The 21473-nt window shown below is 47.5% G+C and overlaps 1 long non-coding RNA gene across 1 annotated transcript; it reads left to right on the forward strand.

The window, feature by feature from the left end:
• The first annotated feature begins 2914 nt into the window (after positions 1-2914).
• LOC104872860 lies at positions 2915-17815 on the forward strand. Its single transcript, XR_783291.1, has 3 exons — positions 2915-2961; positions 3357-3403; positions 17773-17815. It is a non-coding gene; the product is annotated as an uncharacterized LOC104872860 (long non-coding RNA).
• Positions 17816-21473: the final 3658 nt, after the last annotated feature.

Genomic DNA, 21473 nt, shown 5'->3' on the forward strand with positions numbered 1-21473 from the left:
CCTGCCGCCTTCCCGGGCCCCAGGCCGGCTGCCCCGGCCCGAGAGAGTGAATAAAGGATCCTTTCTTAGGCCCTGAGACACCCTGCGGCTCACACGCAGACAGGCACCGTCCTGACTGGACCTAGAGGGCAGGTGGGGTGGGGTGGAATAGAGGGAGGTGGGCTTTGGTCCCCTCTGGACCACACATACCTCTCAAATGTGTAGTGACAGAGCAGAATGGAAAGGGCAGCCGAAGGCTGGCCTCCTCTGGACAGAGGGACGGTCAGAGGGAATAGGACTGGTGTGGTGGGAGGCGTTTTACTCTCCACCCTCTGAGATCTTGCCCCAGACCTGTGGGAGGTGTGAGAGGGGTGGGGGCAACCCACAGAGGAGAGGACTGAGGCCCCTCCTCTAAGGATCAGTGGGGTCTGGTTTCACAGCCAACTAAGTTTTGTTTTTCCCGTTTCCATGGCGGCAGCATGGGGATGGGGGCAGGGAAGAGAGGGCAGGAAGAACAGAGAGAGGGGTCTCACTGGCCCAGTGTCCTGGGCCTGCTTGGGAGAGAAGTTTTCTCTTGTGCTTGCTGCAACAAACTTTGGCGCCTGGGATGCCACAGGTACCCTGGTGCTTCTCTGTCTGCATGTGACAAACCCCAGTCAGGGATCTGTCTCTACAGTGGGCAGGCTGCTGGCAGCGAGCAGCGACCCTGGGGGCTTCCTCTTTCCATGCGGGTCGGTCAGCAGGGAGGCTGAGGGGCCTAAGGGTGAGATGTCTGTCCTAAGGTGCCGGCCTCCTCCTGCATGGGAGCTTGGGTTGCAGGTGTATAGGGACGGGTTGAGGGGGTGGGGACTAGAGGCCACATTCCAAGTGCAGATGGAATCTGAGCTTTTTTTCTTTTTCTAACCCAGGAATCATATTTATTCACAGCTTCTCATTGGTAGTGAGAAAAGACTTTCCAAACCCTTGATTAGTTTTGCTGGAGAACTAGCTGGAGAGGGAGTGTCTGTCTTTAGAGGAAGAGGAGGCCAAGGCTGATGGTTCCTTCTTCCCTGTCCTCTGCTATTGCCACCTCCAGTCCCAGCTCCAGCCGCCTTCTCCCCAAGAAATTGTCTCTGTAGTCTAACAAGGTGCCTAAACAGCTACCCTGTAATAATGTTCATGCACTTGATTCCTGATGGGATGTTACATGTTTTATTCTGTGTTCTATGTTGAGGGGTCCCCAAGCTGTAGGCCACACAGCAGGAGGTGAGCAGAAGGCGGCTGAGTGAAGCTTCCTTTGTATTTACAGCCAATCACCATTGTTTTCTTTACAGCCCAAGCTCTGTCTCCTGTCAGAACAGTGGCAGTATTAGATTCTCATAGGAGCATAGATCCTGTTTTGAACTCTACATGCAAGGGATCTAGGTTATATGCTCCTTTGAATCATCCTGATTCCATCAACCCCCAACCCTGACCATGGAAAAACTGTCTCCCACAAGTCCCTGGTCCTGGTTGGGGACCACTACTATATTATATATGAATCGTTTGGGCTCCCTAGAAACAGTCCCTAAACATGGATTTGAATGCAAGAGGTGGTTGGGGAGGGTCATCCTAGGAAACATGGATAGGGCATCGAGGAAGCAACAGGCAGAAAAGAAAGCCAGTAATGGGGGGATACAAAGTGGGCTGTCCCGGAGGTCATCTGGAAGTTAGTAGTACCTTAGGACCTCTGGAAGCCATAGGGCAGCAAAGCATGCCTCAGAACATCCCACCTCCGCCCATCCCAGGAACAGGAATGTACCTCAGACTCCTCCCTCACAACCCAGGCACAGGAAGTCAAGTGTTTGATCACTAATCCCCTGTCATTGCAGCCAGGGCCTCCCAGGGACAGCACCCCTTGGTAGGTCAGCTTGCCCTGTGGGTGTGAGCATATTACTCCCCTACAAACAGCAGTAGTGAGAGGAGCCATTTAGAAACCAATGACAACTTGATAGAGTAATTTTATAACTGTAGAGTATAAAGATGAAAATCTGGAGTTTGTGCTTTCTATTTATTTTTTACTTCATTTTCCTAGAAATTTATTATTATAGTAGCTCACAACTGTATGGGCCTATGACAGATCCACTAATTTGAGAAGCACTGGTCTAGGGCACCAAGACCCCAAGCAAGTCATCAAATAGAAAAATAGACATAAGAAAATGCAATCTGTGCTACGAAGAAGATGAGTAGGCATTGACCCTGTTTGAACAGGGGGTCAGAGATGGCCTCTTGGAGGAGGCACTGTTCAAGCTGAGAACGGACAGATCAGGAGTAGTCAGCCATGTGGATATGGGGAGAGGGTACTCTAGGCAGAAGGGACAGTGCAGGCAAAGGCTGAGCAATTGCAAGAACCCTAACCAAGGGTCTGAGAAGCTGGAGCAGAGAGAAATTAGAAGTTCCCACTGACTTAAACCACAGAAGTGACTGGATGGTTCCAGTAATGGAATATCCAGAAATAAAATGAGCTTCAGGGAAGTTTCCATACAGAGGTTTAGAATTATTCTAGAGGCCATGCCTTCCATCATGCTGGTTCTACCCTCAGACTGGCTTCCCCAGCAGTGGCAACGTGGCTGTATTAACTTTCCATTTCTGTTATTGGATCCATTGCTGTTCTTGGATACCTAACAGTAGCAATTTAAAGGAGGAGGGGTTTATCTTGGCTCATGGTTTCAGAAATTGCAGTTCATGGTGGTTGGGCTCCAAGGCAGGATGTCATGGTGGAACAGTTTGTTGGAGCATAGCTGCTCACCTCATGGCAGCCAGGAAGCAAAGAAAGAGGGAAAGTGTCCGAGAGGAAGGGGCTGGGACCAGATAAAGGCCCCGAGGTCCAGTACCTGTGATCTATTCTTTACCTAGACCCCACTCTTGTTTGCATCACCCCCAATAATGCCATCATATTATGACCTCATCAGCCTCATGATTCCATCACTCCCCAAAGCTTGTCAGCATCCAAGCCTTTAGCATGTGAGTTTTGAGGGACATTTCAAATTCCAATCATCATAAATGGCTGATGCATCTCCTACTTTTACAGTTTCTCCCAGCCTTGAGAAGACCAGGGGCCACTGGCTTCCAAGAGTGGTCTCAGAATGAGTGGCCACATGTCCCTTAAACTGCCCCAAGTGGGTGGGCCCAAGTGGGTCATGTTCTTGACCAATCCCTGCAGCTCAGGCAGCACCAGGCTTGACTGTGTAGTCCTGTGGCACTGAGCCAATCCCTTTGGTAGGAGGATAGGATGACTGGGGTTGGAGTGTGACAGTAAGGTACAGAACACTTTGGTGCCCTCAGTTGAGGAGGGAAGTGCTAGTCTTTGGCTCTGGCTCCAAGGCTAACTTCTCTACACCCCGTGCCTTTCCCTCTAGGTGGACTCACTGTTCCTAGAGTACAGCATGTTATGAAGAAGCCTCAGGTGTGTAAAGCACAGTTTAGCATCAGTTCTGCGGGAAGAAGACACAACCTCCCTCAAGAAGCTCTTGGAGAGTGGTGGGAGGTATCAAGACAGTGCTCATTGCTCCTTGGACAAGGCCTAGGCAATCCCTCCTGGCCCTCAGTTTCTCCTGTTGTCCCATTGCACAGGGAGAGCCAGGTAGTGCTCACATTACCTTTTTTGCTATAGCTGCTAGGGTGCTCAAAGCATGTGTACTCTAACTTTCCTCAGGTGCCATCTTCTGGGATGCCTTTCCCCTCCTCTCTGGCATTGCAGCTGCTTCCTGCTGTCTTACTTTTAAGGCTCATAATGCCTAGGCTGTACATACCAATGATTCTAAATTATTTTTGGAAACTGGAAGAAATCATCTTCCTCATCAAGCCACAGATCCTGGCTCTGGATGGCTATTCTTCACCCCATCTTCTCCCTACTGACTTGCCAGAGGTCTCTGCCATGTTTTCTGAGCAAGCCTAGGAGTTTGTGCTGGAATATTGTGGGCACAGCCCAGCCCAGGCTTTTAGGTGCTGGGCTTGAATACAGATCCTCTACCATGGACTCTGCAGCCCTTGGCCATCACTGCTGCTTTTGGGGATTTGGGGTTGTCAGCTGAAAACAAGGGTGTGATGAGGTACTACTGGTCAGGACTCTGGGCCCTGCCTAGCACAGTGACAGCCTGACAGAGAGAGGGCAGCTGATTTCACAGCTGTCCACCCAATCTTCCACACTCAGGCTGGCCCGATTGCCTTCCTGAGCTAAGAAGGCCACTGGCTTCTCCTCAGTGACAGATTGCCTCAGCTTAGACAGAAAGCTCAGGAGTCAGAAGCACATTGGTTCCTCCTGGTAGCAGCTGTGTAGCCTTGAACAAGCTCCTGGCCTTACTGTGGTGCGATCTCCACACCTGTAAGGTCTCCAGCGAGAGCACCTGCTTGCACTGAGTTTTGTAAGCAGAGTCTTCTGTTGTGGATGGAGGCTGGCCACCTCTCCTTTGCCCAGTGGTGCAGGGGCCCTGGATCCAGGTTGGGGTGACTGTCTTATCATTGTCACCATGGCATGTGTGCAGCAGGTGCTCAATTAGTATTTCCTGACCATGCCAGATGAACAGAGGGGCTGGGCATCCAGAGGCCATCCATTCTGGGCAGAGGAAGGGCTGTGAGGGGCAGGAGCCTGGACAATACAGAATTCTGAGATAGGGTTTCTTATGCCCTTTGATGTTCAGAGGAGACAGGTGTTCCCTTTGGTTCCTAGGCTGCTGAGAACAGGGGTTAGGGCACCCCCACCTTCCGTTTTCTTGCTAACAGACTCTGAGGAGCGGCAGGGATGTTTAATTAATTGCAATTACAATCTTCAAAGGAAGCCTAGAGTTGAAAGTTGTTCCTAATTACCGTGTTATGATGTCGGCCGGCTCCCCAAATTGATTGTGTTAGACTTTCCGATGCAGGATTAATTGAGTTGCAGTAAGGACCCACTTATATCCCTCCCCTTCCGATGCAGCCCATTGTTCAGCCTGGCTAGGCAAGCTGGCTGGAATGGTAATGAGGGTGGGGGCGGGGCAGAGGGGGCACCACTGCCTGGATGGAGAGCTCACTGCCAAGGCTGAGGCTGAGGGTATTGGGTCTGGAGGTCAGATGGGCACCATGGGGTCAACAGTACAGTTCACCCAATGTCCTACTCGGGCCTCTGGAACTTCTGAGGTGGGGCTGCTCCCCTGTCTTCTGTAGGGAGACAGGTGGGGGTCAGTAGGGAACCACTGCTGTCCAGCGAGATGTGGGCATGATGATACCTGCCAATTCTGAGCCAGAGCATTATGGTCCTGTGAACCCACATGGAGCTCCCTATCTATCTACCACAGTGACCATCAGTGCCTGAAGAAGTAGCTCCCCTACCCCAGTCCTGGGGTTGGCAGGGGTGGGGCCTACAGTGACATTCCTGAGGCCTTAGGAGTCTTTCCTTCACAGCATAACCCGACTGGAGGCAGATGAAACAGTCCCTCCTGGGAAAGTGAGAGAGAGGGCACACGGTGACCCGCTGCACTTTACTTCCACAGCTGTGGGAGTGTCTTTGGCAGAGTGACTTCCTTTCCCAGGCCTCAGTTTCCTCATCTGTGAGACTGGATCAGGGATGTGTGAGCATGTGGCACATATGAGCAGCGAGTTGGTGTGGCTCCTGTCCTCCTGTCCTTGTACCCAGCCTTCCTTTTGCAGAGACTTTCCGAGGACAGATTGGGGCCTGGATTCCTGGAGATGGCCATTGCACCACTAGGGAGCCCAGGTGCAGAGAGTGGCTGTGCGGCTCCTTCAGGGCCTGGGGCCTGATTGAGGGACAGAGATGAGGAGTGAGGATAGCTCATTACTGCCTTACAACATTCAGTCTTGAGGAGGATCCCAACCCCAACCCCCAATTCTGTCACACCCCAGCCCTTCCCCCTATTCTGGGGACTTTTGGCCCTCAGGGGGCTGAAAAAAATCTTCCTCCTATACATGAAGCACAGATACATATCATCTGTGGTCTTAAAATTCTGTGGGTACAAATTAAGAAAAAAGGTTTTAGACTCGTTAAACCCTGGGGAGAGCCACTTATCTAGGGGAATACTTTTGCTGCTGTGTTTGTGTGGGAATGGAGCAGAAGTGGGAGGTATTTGGGGTTTTGTGATTATCCGGTGAGCTGAGTTGATCCCATGGGGTGACACCTGGGTACCAAAGATGGTACAGAAGCGACCCAATTCAGGTGGAGCCAGCGGGGTTATCTGAAGATTAGATATTACTCAGATGAAGGCTGGTTCAAAGATGCCTAAGGTTGGCACTGGCCGTGGAGGTTGGCATTGCTATGGCGGAGATGGATCTGGGAGAGCTGGTCTGGGGAGGCTGAGGGAGCTTCCCACTTGAGGAGGATCTAGGCTCAGCAAGGAGGCAGGACCTGGGTGCTGGGGCAGAGGTGCTGAGTGGCTGCAGGAGAGGTGCCTCTGGCAGGCCTCAGGTTGCTCATCTGTAAAGTGGGCCTGCAGATGCTTGCTGGAGTGGAGTGGCTGTCCTCTTCTGGTGGGGACTGTCCCTGGCAGTAGCTGCTGAGCGTGTCTGCAGCGTGAGTGGCTGGGCTGTTGCTGTGGCGATGAGTGCTCCCTTGGCCCTTTAATTACTGAGCACTAACGAGCCCTGAAATTGAATTAAGAAGAGGAGCTGACAACTCGGTATCCTGTCTTTTCTCGAGCCTTGGGGGAGGATCAGGAATGTATGGGACAGATGGGTGATGGGGAGGGGCAGTTACAACAGCTGGCGCAGGGGCATGGAGACCTAGAGAGTATTTTGGTGTTCAGTTGAGCAGGTGGAGTCTCCCCCGGGACCCAGGAGAGGGGAGGGGACAATGGACTGATCCCACAGTGATGTGGGGGACGTGTGTGTATGAGAATGCCACAGTCTCAACCAGGTGGGTCCTGCTGTTCCCCCACTTCCCAGCTGTGGAAACAGAGGCACGCAGCAATGACAGGCAGTTTCCGGTTCCAGTGTCTGGGCCCCTAATGACTGCTCTATGCCCAGGCCAAAATCTGTGAGTCCCAGTTTTCTATCTGTGAAGCGTGTGTGTGTGTGTGTGTGTGTGTGTGTGTGTGTGTGTGCGTGTGTGTGTGTGTGTGTGTGTGTGTGTGTGTGCGTGTGTGTGTGTGTGTGTGTGTGTGTGTAACAGGTATCCCCTGGGAGGATAGTTGTGTGAATTAAGGGATGCACATTGTCCCTGCTCAGCCCAGAGCTAAGCTTAGCCTTCAGGGCTCCCCAGGTCTCCTCATGTGTGGGAAACTCACCCAGGCCACATGCTCATGCCTGCTTCTGGGACTGGTGAAGAGCCACTGGAGTCCTCGGCCCTCTGCCCCAGGCCTGCCATCCACCACAGCAGTATACCCTTTGCCCAGGCCCAGAGTGTTGGAAAAAGCCCCAGGGAGAGCCCCCTGCCCACCCCCATGAAACCACGCACATTCTTCCCAAGCTGTGAATATGTGAATGTTGCCCGCCCTTCCTGTGCATGGCTTCCTCCGCTTCTGCAGCTGACTTCTACATTAATCATGGCTAATTGCTAGCGGGAGTCATTTATGTCAAGAGCCATTATTCCTGGGAATAAAGAGAAATATAAAATGGTTCCTTCCAGGCAGGCTGGAGTGGCCTAAAGAGGAGGAGCTGTGCCAGACCCCAACAGGTCCTCAGGCCGGACCACTTCTAGTGGTTCCAAAGCACATGTGACAAAATTGAGACCCCTGGCCTTTGCTGAATATTCAGGCAAATGAGCACATCTATCATGTTCTCAAGCTTTTCTAAAGTTGTCGTGAGTTTCCTTGAAACCATGAGGGTTTTGTTCTTTTTTCCTTTTTTTGGCAACAACAGCTGGGAATAAGTTGACACCTTCTGAACACTGCCACTTACCGCTGGGGAGGGGTGTAGAGAAGGAAGCCCACGCATTCCAAGCCTGCAGTCCCAGGCCTAGGCCTCAAGCCAGGAGAGGAGCAGGCCTCAGTGTATCTAGAGCTTTGGGTGGGGTCCTGAGCTTATCAGAGGTTCAGTGGGGAGAGCGGAGCAGCTCAGGAGTCCTGGGGCTGAGTGGGCTGTGGATGTTGTCTTGTGAACTCTGGGGCTGCCTCCCCTCATAGGACCCAGATGGGGGTGGAAGAGAGGAGTTTCTGCATGTTGTGCATTTTTAACACTTTCCTCATGTTTTCATGTTTATTTGAGTATGTCTTAAATTAGTTTGTTTACTGAAATTTCGGCTATTATTTTCTTGCAGTCAGGTCTCAGGCCTGATATCTCCTAATATTGACTGAAGCCACACACAGGGGTAAAGCAAGGCATTACCCTTCCAAGGGAATTCCAAGGGAAGTGTGGTGCCCCTAGCACTCTGCATGTGTAAGTGTGCAGTTTTTGCTGTGTGAATGTATTGTTTGCTTGTATCATGCACACACATGTATACTTGTGTATATTTGTGTGCACACACATACACTGTGTGTGTGTGCATCTATGGATGTTTGCTCATTACGATTTTTATATATAATAACATAAAAGACTTGCAGTTCTGGGAGGCCACGCCTGCCTTGCATCTGCTCTACCCTGGCTGCCCTCTGCAGTGTTATGCCCATTTTACTGAGGAAGAAACTCAGGGTGGGAGGGCTTAGAGGACTTGCTGGAAGTCTCTGAACTGAGAATTAGCCCAGCTGGATGTGTGCTGGGTTTTCTGGCTTTCATTCCTAATCTACGTCCACAAGGTCCAAGAACACATGGAGACACAGATGGGGCTACACTGTGGGCCCAGGCAGCAGGCGGAACATGTTGCTTGAGGACATCTCCAGTCTCCATGACCTCCACACCTGGCGGGTCTCCCTGCAATTCAACCGCTGCTATTGTGGTCCATCCTCCCCTACAGTGCCCTCCTGGGCATGCTGTCAGAGCACACGAGTGGCTCAAAGGCCAGTACAGGGCAATCCTGTCTGGGGGGTCCCCTCCTGTACTCCCAGTGGCCTGTCCTCTTGTGCAGCCGACCCTATCCCCTCCTCCTCCTGCACCTTCCCCCTCCCTTCCCTCACCTTTCTCTGGTTAGTCTCCTGTCCACTGTCTTCTCATTCATACTCCCTCCAGGAAGCCCCCTCCCCCCACCATTGCACCCACACCAAGATTCACAATGAGCTGGCTCCAGATGCTGTCACTATTCATTTATTCCCGTGGGACTGAGTTGCTCAGGGCCATGTTCCGGGCTCAAAGTACAGGTGGGCAGCGGCTGACACAACTCAAGCTGCATTTGCTCCTGGCCTTCCGGCCCCAGTGTTAACTTCCACCCTGTCACCAGGCAGGTGGCAGACAGGTGTCACACTGCCTATCATTGCTTCTCAGTGGGCACAGGTTTCCTCCAGGGACGTGTAGAGAAGGAGCCTGGAGTGAGTTCTCAGTGCAACCGGAGGCCTGCCCTGATTGATCAGTGATGCTTGCTGCAGGCGTGGGCAGGTGCTGGCTGCCAGGCCTGCATTCCACCAAGGCCAGCCAGCTCTTGGCCGTCCCTTAGCCTGGAAACAGCCCGAGTGTGTCCCTTCCCCATCAGTGTTTCTGTCCTGCCATAGGGCCTGCCCAGTGACTGAGGAGGGCTAGGAGTAGGCAGATGGGGGAGGAGAAGAAGAGGAAGAACTGGGGGCAGTGGAGAGAGCCAGGGTATCCTTTCCAGTCCATGTGACTCTAGCTTGCACCCTCCTCCTCTAGCTCCAGGTCCTGTGTGGGGGCAGAGCTACCTGGGCATAAACCCTCCTGTTGTGCCTCTGGGGCACAGCCTGGTCCCCAGAGGTCCTGACAGTACCCTCCCAAAGCACTGTGTGGACCTTATAGTGTTCACTGTATAGCTTCAATATGATTTCTTTGCATCTCACATCCCTTCTCAACTGCTGGGCTGACCATGGATTGTCCCAGCCCAGTAGGGTTAGGGTTTCTTGATTAATTTCCTGGGCAAGGGAGGCAATGATGGCCCAGGTTCTCTCTTCCCTGCCCCAGCTTCAGCTGCATCTACTGCTGAAGCCATCTTGCTCTTCCTCTTCGCATCTCTGTGCTCCCATTGCTCCAGCGTCCCTCTCTCCCCAGAGAGACTCAGGCTCAAACTAGTCTCTCCTTAGCTGTTGATTCTGGGCAAGTGCGTCTCAATGCTGAGCCCCAGGGTGACTTGAGGTGCCTTGAGGTAAGAAGAGCTAGGAAGCCGACTGCAACCCCAGAGCCCTGAGAGAGCTGGGTGGGGAAGCCAGCCTGCCACTGTTTTGGGAATCTCCAGGTCTCCAGGCATGCTGGGCCACCTCCACCACACTTCAGAGCCTCAGCAAAGGACCAGATGGTGTTTTGAGCATTTTAATAAGAGCTATTTGCAGTGTTGCTGCCATAAAAAAGAAATCCTGCCTAATGAGCAAATGCACGTTGGTAGCGAGTTAAAGGCGCTCGGATGTTTTAAATATTATGTACGTCGTGTTCGTGTTAACAAACCTGATTTTTAATTACACCTTCCCCTGCTGCCTGGATGGGTTGAGAGTAGGAAAAAGGAGAGAAACAATCAGGAAAAACAAGAGTGGTTTGGCATCAGAAGCTATAGCAGGTGTCTCTGGATCTCCCCTTTACATCACTGCTTTGTGGTGCACACAAACACCAGAGCTCAGCAAGGGGGTGGGATGGCGCCACTCTTGGGAACCCTTATTTCCCGGTCACAGCCTGAGCCCTGACCCTGGATGAACACTGGGCCAAATCCTGGTTGTGTACTGAGCTCCTATCCTGGCTCATGGTGTGAGCCCTGGACCTAACCACATACTGGGCACGGATCTTGTCACACCTTGAACCATGACTTCAATTGTAGGGTGAGACTAATTGAACATTGGTCCTAGTTACAAACTTAGCCCAACTCTTGGTCATGATCTGGGCCAACTACTGATGTGCACTGACATTCTCAGCTCCCTTTGTTGGTACCTCTAAGGTCACTGTCCCCAACCATTTTTGGCATCAGGGACCACTTTCATTGAAGACAATTTTTCCATGGACTGTGCAGGGTGGGTGATAGTTGTTTCAGGATGATTCAGGCACGTTACATTTATCATACACTTTATTTCTGTTATTATTACATTGTAATATAATGAAATCATTATACAACTCACCATAATGCAGAATCAGTAGGAGCCCTGAGATTATTTTCCTGCAACTAGATGGTCCCATCTGGAAGGTGATGGAAGACAGTATCACCCGAAGTGTATTGCTCATGTCTACTCTGTAATTTTGTTTTTGCTTCTGTTACTGCAATATACACTATGACAGGATGTTGGAGGAGGTTTTTCAGTGCTTTTGTGGCCATTTCACTATATTCTGCCTTGAATTTAACCTAGAATGTATGAAGATTTGAAGTTGTTTCCAACATACTTTTAAGGCTTCTATCATTTGTGATCTCAAGCAATTAGGCCTCTTCTAGTGCAGACCAAGTTGATTCACTTGGCTTATTGACAAATGGATCATAGCTCTATTCCTTCCCAATTCAGGGGACTTTTGTGGCTGGGAAGTAATGCTCAAATCCTTTTAAAAGCTGAGATAGGTGATCAAACACCAATTGGGAGAAAGAAGGCTCTGGCTCAGTCTCTTGCAAAAATCTCTGCTAATCTTGAAACGTCAAAAATTCCGATGTTCACTCATCATCCGCATAATTCCAGTTTGGCTTTGAATGCATCTGTGTTATCTACTGACTTGAACACAGTTGTCATTCTCCGCTGAAGCGACAGATTGAGTTCACTGAGCAAGTTAAATATGTCACACGAGTAAGAAGTTTTGCAACTCATTCTGTGTCACTGAAATGTGCTGCCACTGGTGACCATTTTTCTGTTTTAATTTTAAAATAAAAGTTTTATTGATGTAAAATGAGCATACCATATAATTTACAAACTTAGTGTATGATTCAGTAGATTTTAGCACATTGAAAAAGTTGTACAACCATGACCACAATCAAATTTAGATCATTTTTGTTACCCCAAAGCAATCCTCTCCTAGCCATCCTCTCCCAAGCTCCCCTGACACCCCTAAATCTAGGCAACCATTGAACTACTTTATCTTCATAGATTTTCCAATTCTAGGAATTAATATTTTTATGCAAGATAGACCATGCTCATAGTAACAATACAGACTTTACATGTCCAAAGAAATGGAAATCTTGCAGAATCAGCTCTCATACCATATTGGAGTGAAACTAGAAACAGACAGCAGTAACATACTTAGAATTCAATAACTTTTCCTCTCCCTTTTTTCCTATTATCTGTCATTTGGTTCATACTTTATATATTAACTTTTCATATAAAGGAAACCATGCAGTGTTCAAGCTTGTGCATCTGATTTATTTCACTTAACATTGTGGTTTCAAAATGCATCCATTTTTCTACGAATGCCTCAAGATTATCTTTCTTTGGGGCAGAGTAGTACTCCATTGTATATAAATACCATATTTTACTTATCCATTTTTCTGTTTAAGAACATGTAGGCGACTGCCAAGAGTTAGCTATTATGAATTGTGCTGCTGTAAACATGGGTGTACATACATCACTGTAGTATTTTTTAAAATTAATTTTATCGGTATATTTAAGGTATACAATATAATGACATTCACTGTTGGAAATTTGTACCTTTGCATAATCTTTCTTGGTTCTTATTGTTTTTCATTCCCCTGCCCTCCCTTCAACCCCTCCCTCCCAGTCTACCAAGACTTTGTTTCCATTTTTTTCATTTTCTCATATTAATTCCATCCCCTTCTTTCCTTTCCCCTATCATCTCACTTTTCCCCTTCCCTTTGTCACTTTTCTTCCTATTTTACATTATCTATTATACCTTTTAGTCCTTATTTACACTGTTTCTCACACTAGAGAAAATATTGAATATTTACACATGTGTGTCCTATTTATTTCACTTAAGAGTACTGCCTCAAGCCAGGCGTGGTGTCGCACGCCTGTGATCCCAGCACTCGGGAGGCTGAGGCAGGAGGATCACTGTGAGTTTGAGACCAGCCTGGGCTACATAGTGAGCTCCAGGTCAGTCTCAACTACATAGTGAGACCCTATCTCAAGAAACCAAGAAAAGAAGAAAAAAAAAAGAGTACTGCCTCAATGTACATCCATTTAGCTATAAATGTCTCTAATTTCTCATTTTTATGCCTGAGTAGTACTCCATTTTATAAAAAAAAAACATTTTCTTTATTCAGTCTCCTGCTGATGGGTAATTAGGCTGCTTCCAAGTTTTAGCTATTACAAACTGTGCTGCTATGAACATGGGTGCACATATATCACTGTGGTGTGATTCTTTTAATTCTTTGGAGAAGATACCCAGCAGGGGAATAGCTGGGTCAAATGGCACTTCTAATCCTAGTTCTTTGAGGTATCTTCTTACTGGTTTCCACAGTGGTTGCAACAGTCTATACTCCCACCAGCAGTGGAGCAGTGATAAAAACAGTATTGCACTGGCAAAGAAACAGACCTGAGGACCAGTAGAACAGATTAGAAGATGAAGAAACAACTCCAGGCACACTCAGCCACCTCATCTTCAACAAAGGAGCCATACACCCTCACTGGAGGAAAGATAGCCTCTTTAATAAATGGTGCTGGAAAAACTGGGTTTCAACTTGCCAAAGGTTAAAATTAGACCTATATCTCTCACCATGCACTAAACTAAAACTGAAATTGACTAAAGATCTAAATATTAAAACAGAAGCACTAAATTGGCTGGAAAAAGAGGTTAGGTAGAAGTCTTGAAGACACTGGTGTAAGAAAAGATTTTATGAACAGAACCTCAGTTACCTGTGAACTAGCAAATCAGCAAGTAGGATCTCTTCTTATTAAAAAGTTTCTGTATAGCAAGAGAAACGACCAACAGTAAAGAGACAACCCACAATGTGGGAAAAAATTTTCACCTGCTCTTCCTCAGACAAAGTCTACTATCTAGAATATATAAAGAACGTAAAAAAAAAATCAGACCTCCCAAATTGAAAGACCCAATCCAAAAATGGGCATCTGAAATGAACAGACATTTCTCAGACAAAGAAGTAGAAATAGCAAACAAACATAGGAAAAAAATGTTTGACACCCCTGGTCGTTCAAGAGATGCAAATGAAAACAATGTTGAGATTCCACCTTGTCCCAGAAAGAATGGCTACTACCACGCAGTCAACCAGTAACAAATGCTGGCAGGGCTGTGGGGAAAGAGGAGCACTGCTCCACTGTAGTGTGGTGTTTTAACTCTTTTGGGAAGATTCCTAGTAGGGGACTAGCTAGGTCAGATAGAGTTTTTTATACTTATTTTCACAGTGCTTGTGTCAGTTTACACTTCCAACAATGAAGGAGGGTTGCTTTCTCCCCACAGCTTTGCCAACATTTGTTATTGGTTGATTTCTTGTTGGTAGCCATTTTTTTCTGTGGTGAGATGGAATCTTAATGTTTTTTTTTTTTTTTGTACCAGGGATTGAACTTGGACCCTTGGGCTTGCAAGGCAGGTGGCGGCACCACCGAGCTAAATCCCTGTCCCCTTAATGTTTGAATTTACATTTCTCAAATGGCCAGTGATGTTGAATATTTTTTCATGTATTTATTGACCAATTGCATTTTTTTCATTTGAGAGTGTCTGTTCATTTCAGATGCTCACTTTTTGGTTGAGTCTTTAAATTTGAGGGTCCTAATTTTTTGCGTTCTTTATATATTCTAGGTATTAGTCCTTTAAGGAGTAGATGGCAAAATTTTTCCCACTCTGTGGGTTGTCTCTTCAGTTTGTGGTTTTTTCCTTTGCTATACAAAAGCTTTTCAATGTAATATGATACCATTTGTTGATTCTTGGTATAACAATATTTTTTGTACAACTGAGGTTTTATTCAGAAAGCCTTTGCCTACACTTATGTCTTTGAGAGTTTTACCTATTTTATCTTCCAGCAGATTACGTATTCCTGTTCTAATGTTGAGATTTTTGTTCCATTTCGATTTTAGTTTAGTGTGGGGTGAGAGATATGGGTGTAAGCTCAACCTTTCACATGTGGATAGCCAGTTTCCCCAGCACCATGTGTTAAAGAGGCTATCTTTCCTCCAGTGAAGGGGTCTGTCCCCTTTGTCAAAAACAGCATAATTCAGCGTGCTTAGAGTTGTTCCTGTATCTTGTATTCTGTTCCATTAATCCACAGGTCTGTTTTTTTCTACAATTAATTTCTTGGGTGCATTTTAGGTATACAATACAATGACATTCATCATCAGAAACTTGTACCTTTACATAATCTGTCTTGGTTCTTATTTTTTCCCCCAATCCCTCTGCCCTCCCTTCAACCCCTCCTTTACTATCTACAAATACTTTGTTTCCATTTTTTTCACTTTCTCATATTAATTCCATTCCCTTCTTTCTTTCCCTACCCCTTCCATTTCCCCTTCCCCTCTGTCCCCTTTCTTCCTGTTTTACATTATCTATTATAACTTTTAATCCTTATTTACATGTTTAGTTTTCCACACCAGAGAAACTATTCGGTATTTACACATGTGTGTCTGATTTATTTCAGTAAAGTGTATCATCACAGATCTGTTTTTTTGCCAGTACCATTCTGTTTTGATCACTTGATTAAAGTAGTTTTGTAGTATGATTTGAGTTCTGGGATTACGATGCCCTCTGCCTTGCTATTGTTGGCCAGAATTGCTTTTGTTCTTTGGTGATCATTTTTCTAAAAGAAATTTCTGCAAATGGTCTTCATAACTGGAAAACTCTTTAGAAACTCACTTCTGTGTGCAAGAGATGTATGTGAGCCCGGAGAGGTGGTACACATGAATTCTAGCACTTGAGAGGCCAGAATTAGGCAGGAGAATCACTGTGAGTTCAAGGCTAACCTGGACTACATAGTGAGTTCAAGGACAGCCTGCACGACAAAGTGAGACCCTGTTTCAAAAAAAAAAAAATATATATATATATTATGGAGAGAGATACAGAGAGACAGAGACAGAGAGACAAGGATGTATGTGTTCTGTGGTCATCTCACAGAGCTGTGTGAACAGACATGAGTTAAGAGCATGTACTTTAGTGTAATTGATAGTTTAAATTGCAATCTGCAAAATATGTTACGTTCGGGTGACATTTTTCAGCTAGCCAGGGTTTCTTTGTAGATGACACAGGGCATAGAGTCACATGCAGGAGTGACTTCTTTGACCTGAGTAGTAAAACCAGAAAGCTGTCATGTCATGGCAACTGCTCTGTCCAGGCACAGAATGACCAGTTGGGTTTTCGTGGTAGGTAAGTATTCAAACGTTCTGCAGCTATTGTGTTGATTGGCAACAAAAATGCACGTGCACATCCTCCGGCACAGAAAAGCATTGTCTCGTTGTCAACATTAGCAGACTCATCAACCTGGAGTACACACTACAGTAACTCGTTAATCTTCTCTTGCAGTTGTGCCCCAATAACTTCTGCTGCTTCATTGATTCATCCAGTTACGGATCCAGCCAAAAGAGAAACATATGCCACCTTTTGGATGGCAGCCTCTCCTAAAAGTTCATGCCAAAGGACCTTAGCAGCAGGCAGGATTAACTCTTCACTGTTGTGAAGGGCTCCTTTGCTTCAGCAATGCAGTTAGCCATTAAGAGTGATGCTCTCAGTGCAAATGCATTTGATGAAGTGGTGGCCTTTAATAACTGCTTCTGTTCTTCGTGTTCACATTTTTAAAAATCTCTAAAGGTTTGTCTTTTATGCAGGGTGCTTGGTTTCCATGTGTCAAAGCAGTTTTGAAGATTTCATAGCTTTGTTGGCTAACTGGTCCCTGCGTGTTAGACAAAGTGGGGTTGGAGAATGTGAACCATCTACCGTAATGAACTCACAATTTAAGTAGGAATCTTAGTATTTTCTTTTAAAGTGGCTTTTCTTGTTGGCAGTCATAGAATCTCCTGCCCTTTCATCACTGGTGTTTCTCCCATTTCAAAGAGGCTCTCCAATGATATTCATTTTTTTTTAACTTATTTTGGTGAGGGCTAGGTCTGATAAAAGTGTGCAGTGTTGAAGGAGGCACAGATGGAAGTAGTAAATAAGAGAATGGGTCACTACGTATGGACTGAAATAAGTGTCAGATTCTGATTTACAGCCTACCACCAAGTTCAGCCGCACAGTTGAAGTACATCAATTCACCTGCCACTCTCAAGCCTGCAAGCAGATGCAGCTTAATTATTACTTGCCACTTACTAATAGGGCTTTGATATGAATTTGCAAGCAATTGATTTATTATGGTCAGACCTCTCTGCTAATATTAATCTGTAGTTACAGTTGCTTCCCAGGGCTAGCATTACCAACCCAGCTCCACCTCAGATCATCAGGCATTAGATTCTCAACAAGGATTCTACAACCTAGAAGATCCCTTCCATGCACAGTGCACGGTAGGGTTTGCCCTCTTAGAGAATCTAATGGCAGCACTGATTTGACAGGAGATTGTGATCAGGTATAATGTGACTGATGGGGACGGGCTGTAAATACAGATGAAACTTCACTTGTTGCCCACCACAAACCTCCTGCCTTGTGCTCCAGTTCTTAACAGAACATGGACTGGGATCAGTTCACATCTGGGAGGAGATTCAGGATCTCTGCCCTAAAAGGAGGGAAATAGGAAGGGTCTAAGTATGCAGGGATGACTTTGTATGCCCTGAAATAGGATGTAGGCCTCAGGAAAGTAGTTCTGGGCCAGGCTTCTTTGCAGATGGCTGAGACATGATTTCTGGCATCCCTGTCCCTACACATGATATGGAGACATTCCCACATTTAGTCCACAGTGTTCCATCTTGTTGGAGCATGGGGAAGGAAAGGATGTGACCTACCATCTTCTGTCTCTTCTGGTTTCAGATCCCCCCAACCCCTGGAAGGTACTACCAGTTCTCTCCATTTCACAAATTCAGTGGTGGCTCTGGGAGGTGAGTAACATGCCCAGGGTCAGCTGATGTGCATTCTTTCTGGTTCCAAGGATGCAGACAGACAGGTGGTACAACAGCCAGGCCTTCAGCAGAACTGTGTAGGGTGTAAATGTTTGGGACAGCAATCCTCCTTGAGGACAGAGGTAGTGTTGGAGCTGTGTCCTGCCTCCACCGTGGCCCATCCCATCCTATTGTTGCAAAGGTTGCCATGTCATTTTAGGGAGGAGGTGAAAGCTACGTGTGGTGAGGGAGCCAAGGCATAGGCCAGCCAGCTCTCTCTCCTCCATGTGTACATTGTCTTTATCCTTTTCCCCATAGTTGGGCCTCCTCCAGGGAGCATAGCTTGCAGCCTACAGCTCCTTCAACAAGAAAAGATCGAAGGTTTCCCAGAGAACAGTTTAAAAGACTCCCAGGGAAAGTCCCTGATCAGTCCACATTGGATCATGTTCTTATAGCCGGTACCGTACAAATTAGCTGCTGCTTGCAGCTCCACTGGGGTCTGGTGTCTGGGTGCTGCTTAACCCAGCAGGCCAGGCACAGAGGGTCTGGGGGACACAGAAATGACATCCATCCTGTTATCAGGAGGAGCACAGCACTGCCAGTGTCAATGTCATAGCCATGTGCATTGGTGGAGTCTTCATTGTTTTAATATGTCGCTTTCATTTTATGACAGGAATGAAAATATTGAATTGGTGAAAACACTATGAAAGTTATATATTTTAGTGTCATATTTATGAGTTTTTGCCCAAAGTAAGCTGCAGTAATTGGTACAACTGACTCTAATAAGTCCCTTACTTACATTTATCCAAAAGCGACTAATATTCAAGTGGGGACTCCAGGATAAGATGGATCCTCCTGTGCTCATTCAGAGTAATCAGAACTGACCACTGGTGGCTGCCCCACCTGGCCCACCTTCCTGCACACTGGCCTGCCAAGAGTATTTCTAATTTCATAGCCCAAAGATGCCACTATGCAATGGATGAAATTACTGTGACCCTTTATTACTCACGAAGCTTCAGGGGCTCCCAAGGCCCAGAGGAAGAAGCGAACATTGGCAATCTGGGTTCTCTCCAAGGCTCTAATATGTCCAGGTATACCTCTCTTCCTCCAGAGAGTCTTGGTTCTATTTGGGTGGTTGGCATTTAGTGATCCATTCTTGTCTGTAAAATGAGCATATGAGCTAATGCCTGGTCCTGGGCCATTCTCTTGCCATGTTGGTTGTTAATTCTGGCATGCTGAAGCTTGAGGATTCTAAGGGTTGTGGCAGTCCCACAGCCCTGCCTCCTTCCTCTGGCCCACCTTCCCTCTGTCACTCAGGATGATTTGTGCTGTTCCAGTGCATTTTTCTTCTCCTTCCAGATGCTCACCATGCTGTTCCTACAGTTGGGACACTCTTCCTTTTGGTGTTCACCTGGTAATACCTGGGGACTTCAAGCCTCAGCTTGGATGCCACCAGGATTATCGTGTCTTGTTGCCAGGCTCTGTGTTTCTGGGGTTCCTATAGGAACTCTCTAAAACAGCACTTGCTGTGGTTTCCTCTGGTGGTCCCCAACCTGGTGTGCTAAGGGCAAGCTGCTCTTAGTCACTTAGTGTCTACAGGAATAGGGGTATCAACCCACTTCCAGTTCCTTGAGATGACAGCTTCATACCCTGCATTTGCATAGGCCTGAAGCTCCTTTCTACTCAGTACCCAGAATCTGATTATTCCCATAACATGTATTTTTAAGTGGAGGAATGAATAAACTGAGTCAGGGAAGCATGCTAAATTCATGGGATAGTGGGAAAGGCTAAGCATGGTGGGCCATCTGTCCCTCTCCTCAAGAATCAACCTCAGCCAGCAGAAGGGAAGTGCTGGGTCCTTCTCAAGGTGGGGTCCCTGGGAGAGATAGCCTTGGGCTAAGCTCTGCAGGCAGCAAGGAACCAATGGAGATGGTCCTGGGTGTGTCACAAGAGACCTTGCTCCGTGGCCAGGGTTTAGGTGTTTTTAGCATTCCTGATGCAGCCAGATGATTAGGAAATACTCTAGCCAGATGGAGTATCTTGCTGGGATGGGCCCAGAAAGATGTCAGGCCTTGGGCAGGGTGACTGGGCCCAGAGCCTGGACTTCTTGTGGCACTTGACTCTTGCCTTGATGAGCACCTGACATGTCTAGAGCTTTTCCTTTTGGGGCTGAGGGGTTCCCTGACAGAGTGAAGCCCACTGGATCCTGAGGCTTTCTCTGGGGTGCAATCTAGCCAAAGGAAGGAGCCTTGGGTTCCAGCACTGTCCTGCTGTTATGGCCTGTGCCTAGATGTTCCCCCAAAGGCTCATGTGGTCATAGGCGGGGGCATTTTCAGAGGTGGCTGTATCTAGAGTGTGTGATGATAGGATTAAGAGTATGTAGTTACTAAATCAGTCCACTAATAGGTTTGGCATAGTTCTGGGTAAGATTAAGAGTGCCTATCCTGCCTGGATGAAATACAAGGAACAGAAAGAGGGATGGTGGGCTCTTGTTGCTTGCTTTGTTTTTCTGTCTTCTGCCTGACGTGAACTGTTCCTCCTCTGCCATCCTACCCCGCCCTGGAGCCAGGTGACTATGGACTGAAACCTCTATGAGCTTTGAGCTAAATAAACCTTTCCTCCTTTAGCTTTTGGTGGCAGGCATTTTGTCTCAGCAATGAGAAAAATAACTAAGAAACCTGGTGGTGTCTCAGAGAGTAGGCTTTGGGTGGAATGGGTTACACCTCTAGCCCTGTCTCTTGCTGGTAATGAGAGCTGGGAAGTCATAGAAAGCTCCCTTCCCACTATATCTTGAATGTGACAAGGAAAGCCCAGAGGTGTGACGGCTCATCCTGTAAGGGCCACCCTTCAATGAGCCTGTGTCCAGACCTTCTCAGCTCCCCAGGTAGCAGAGTTGCTGGGTTTTTTAATTCTCATTTGTGAAGAGCTGTGGTGTATTCAGAAAAGTGTGGCTCCTTTCCTCTTCCCTTTACAATCTGGTTGGGCTCTTTCAGGGAAAACTCAAGAAGGGACCAGACCTCCATGACTGATCTCCTGGAGCCTTTAGCTCCTAGGCTTGTGACAGCTCTAGCCCCGACCAGCCTGCAGTTTGTACCCAGAGCTTCTGCTCAGGTAGGTTGTGATTCTCTGAACCTGCCTGTTTGTCTATCCAGCTGTGGACAGGAGACTGTCTGGTAGCCTCCTCTGCTGATGGGTGTAAGGCAAGGTGCTGATCTGCATGGTGCTCTGTGTTTTACTTATTAGGTCACAGTGATGACATTGACTGTTCTTACATGAGAACCAGAAACTTCATGGCTCCATTAGGGTCAGGAAATGCCCAGGACCCTCTCCTCCCCACCAGCTGAGATCTCATCTGCATACAGCTGGTCCTTTTATCTGGCTTGCAGACCCCTCCACTTACAGTCCATGAGCTGTCACTTCCTGTGGTCTCTCTGCTCTGGTCACAGCCCTGGTGTTCTCATGGCTCCTGTCTTGGGGTTTGGAACTCAGGCCCCAGCTCCTCACTACCCTTGGTCCTTGTAGTCCTAGAGCCCTGGTCCTGTGGCTTTCTGGCAGTGTCATCTGGGGACACACACAGGTGTTTTCAGCGCAGATTTGCTAAGTGAGTGAGCAAGCTGGCCTGTGGTCCTGCTG

Source organism: Fukomys damarensis, unplaced genomic scaffold (genome assembly GCF_012274545.1).
Source record: "Fukomys damarensis isolate Sample0158 unplaced genomic scaffold, DMR_v1.0_HiC HiC_scaffold_5, whole genome shotgun sequence".
Lineage (NCBI taxonomy): Eukaryota > Metazoa > Chordata > Mammalia > Rodentia > Bathyergidae > Fukomys > Fukomys damarensis.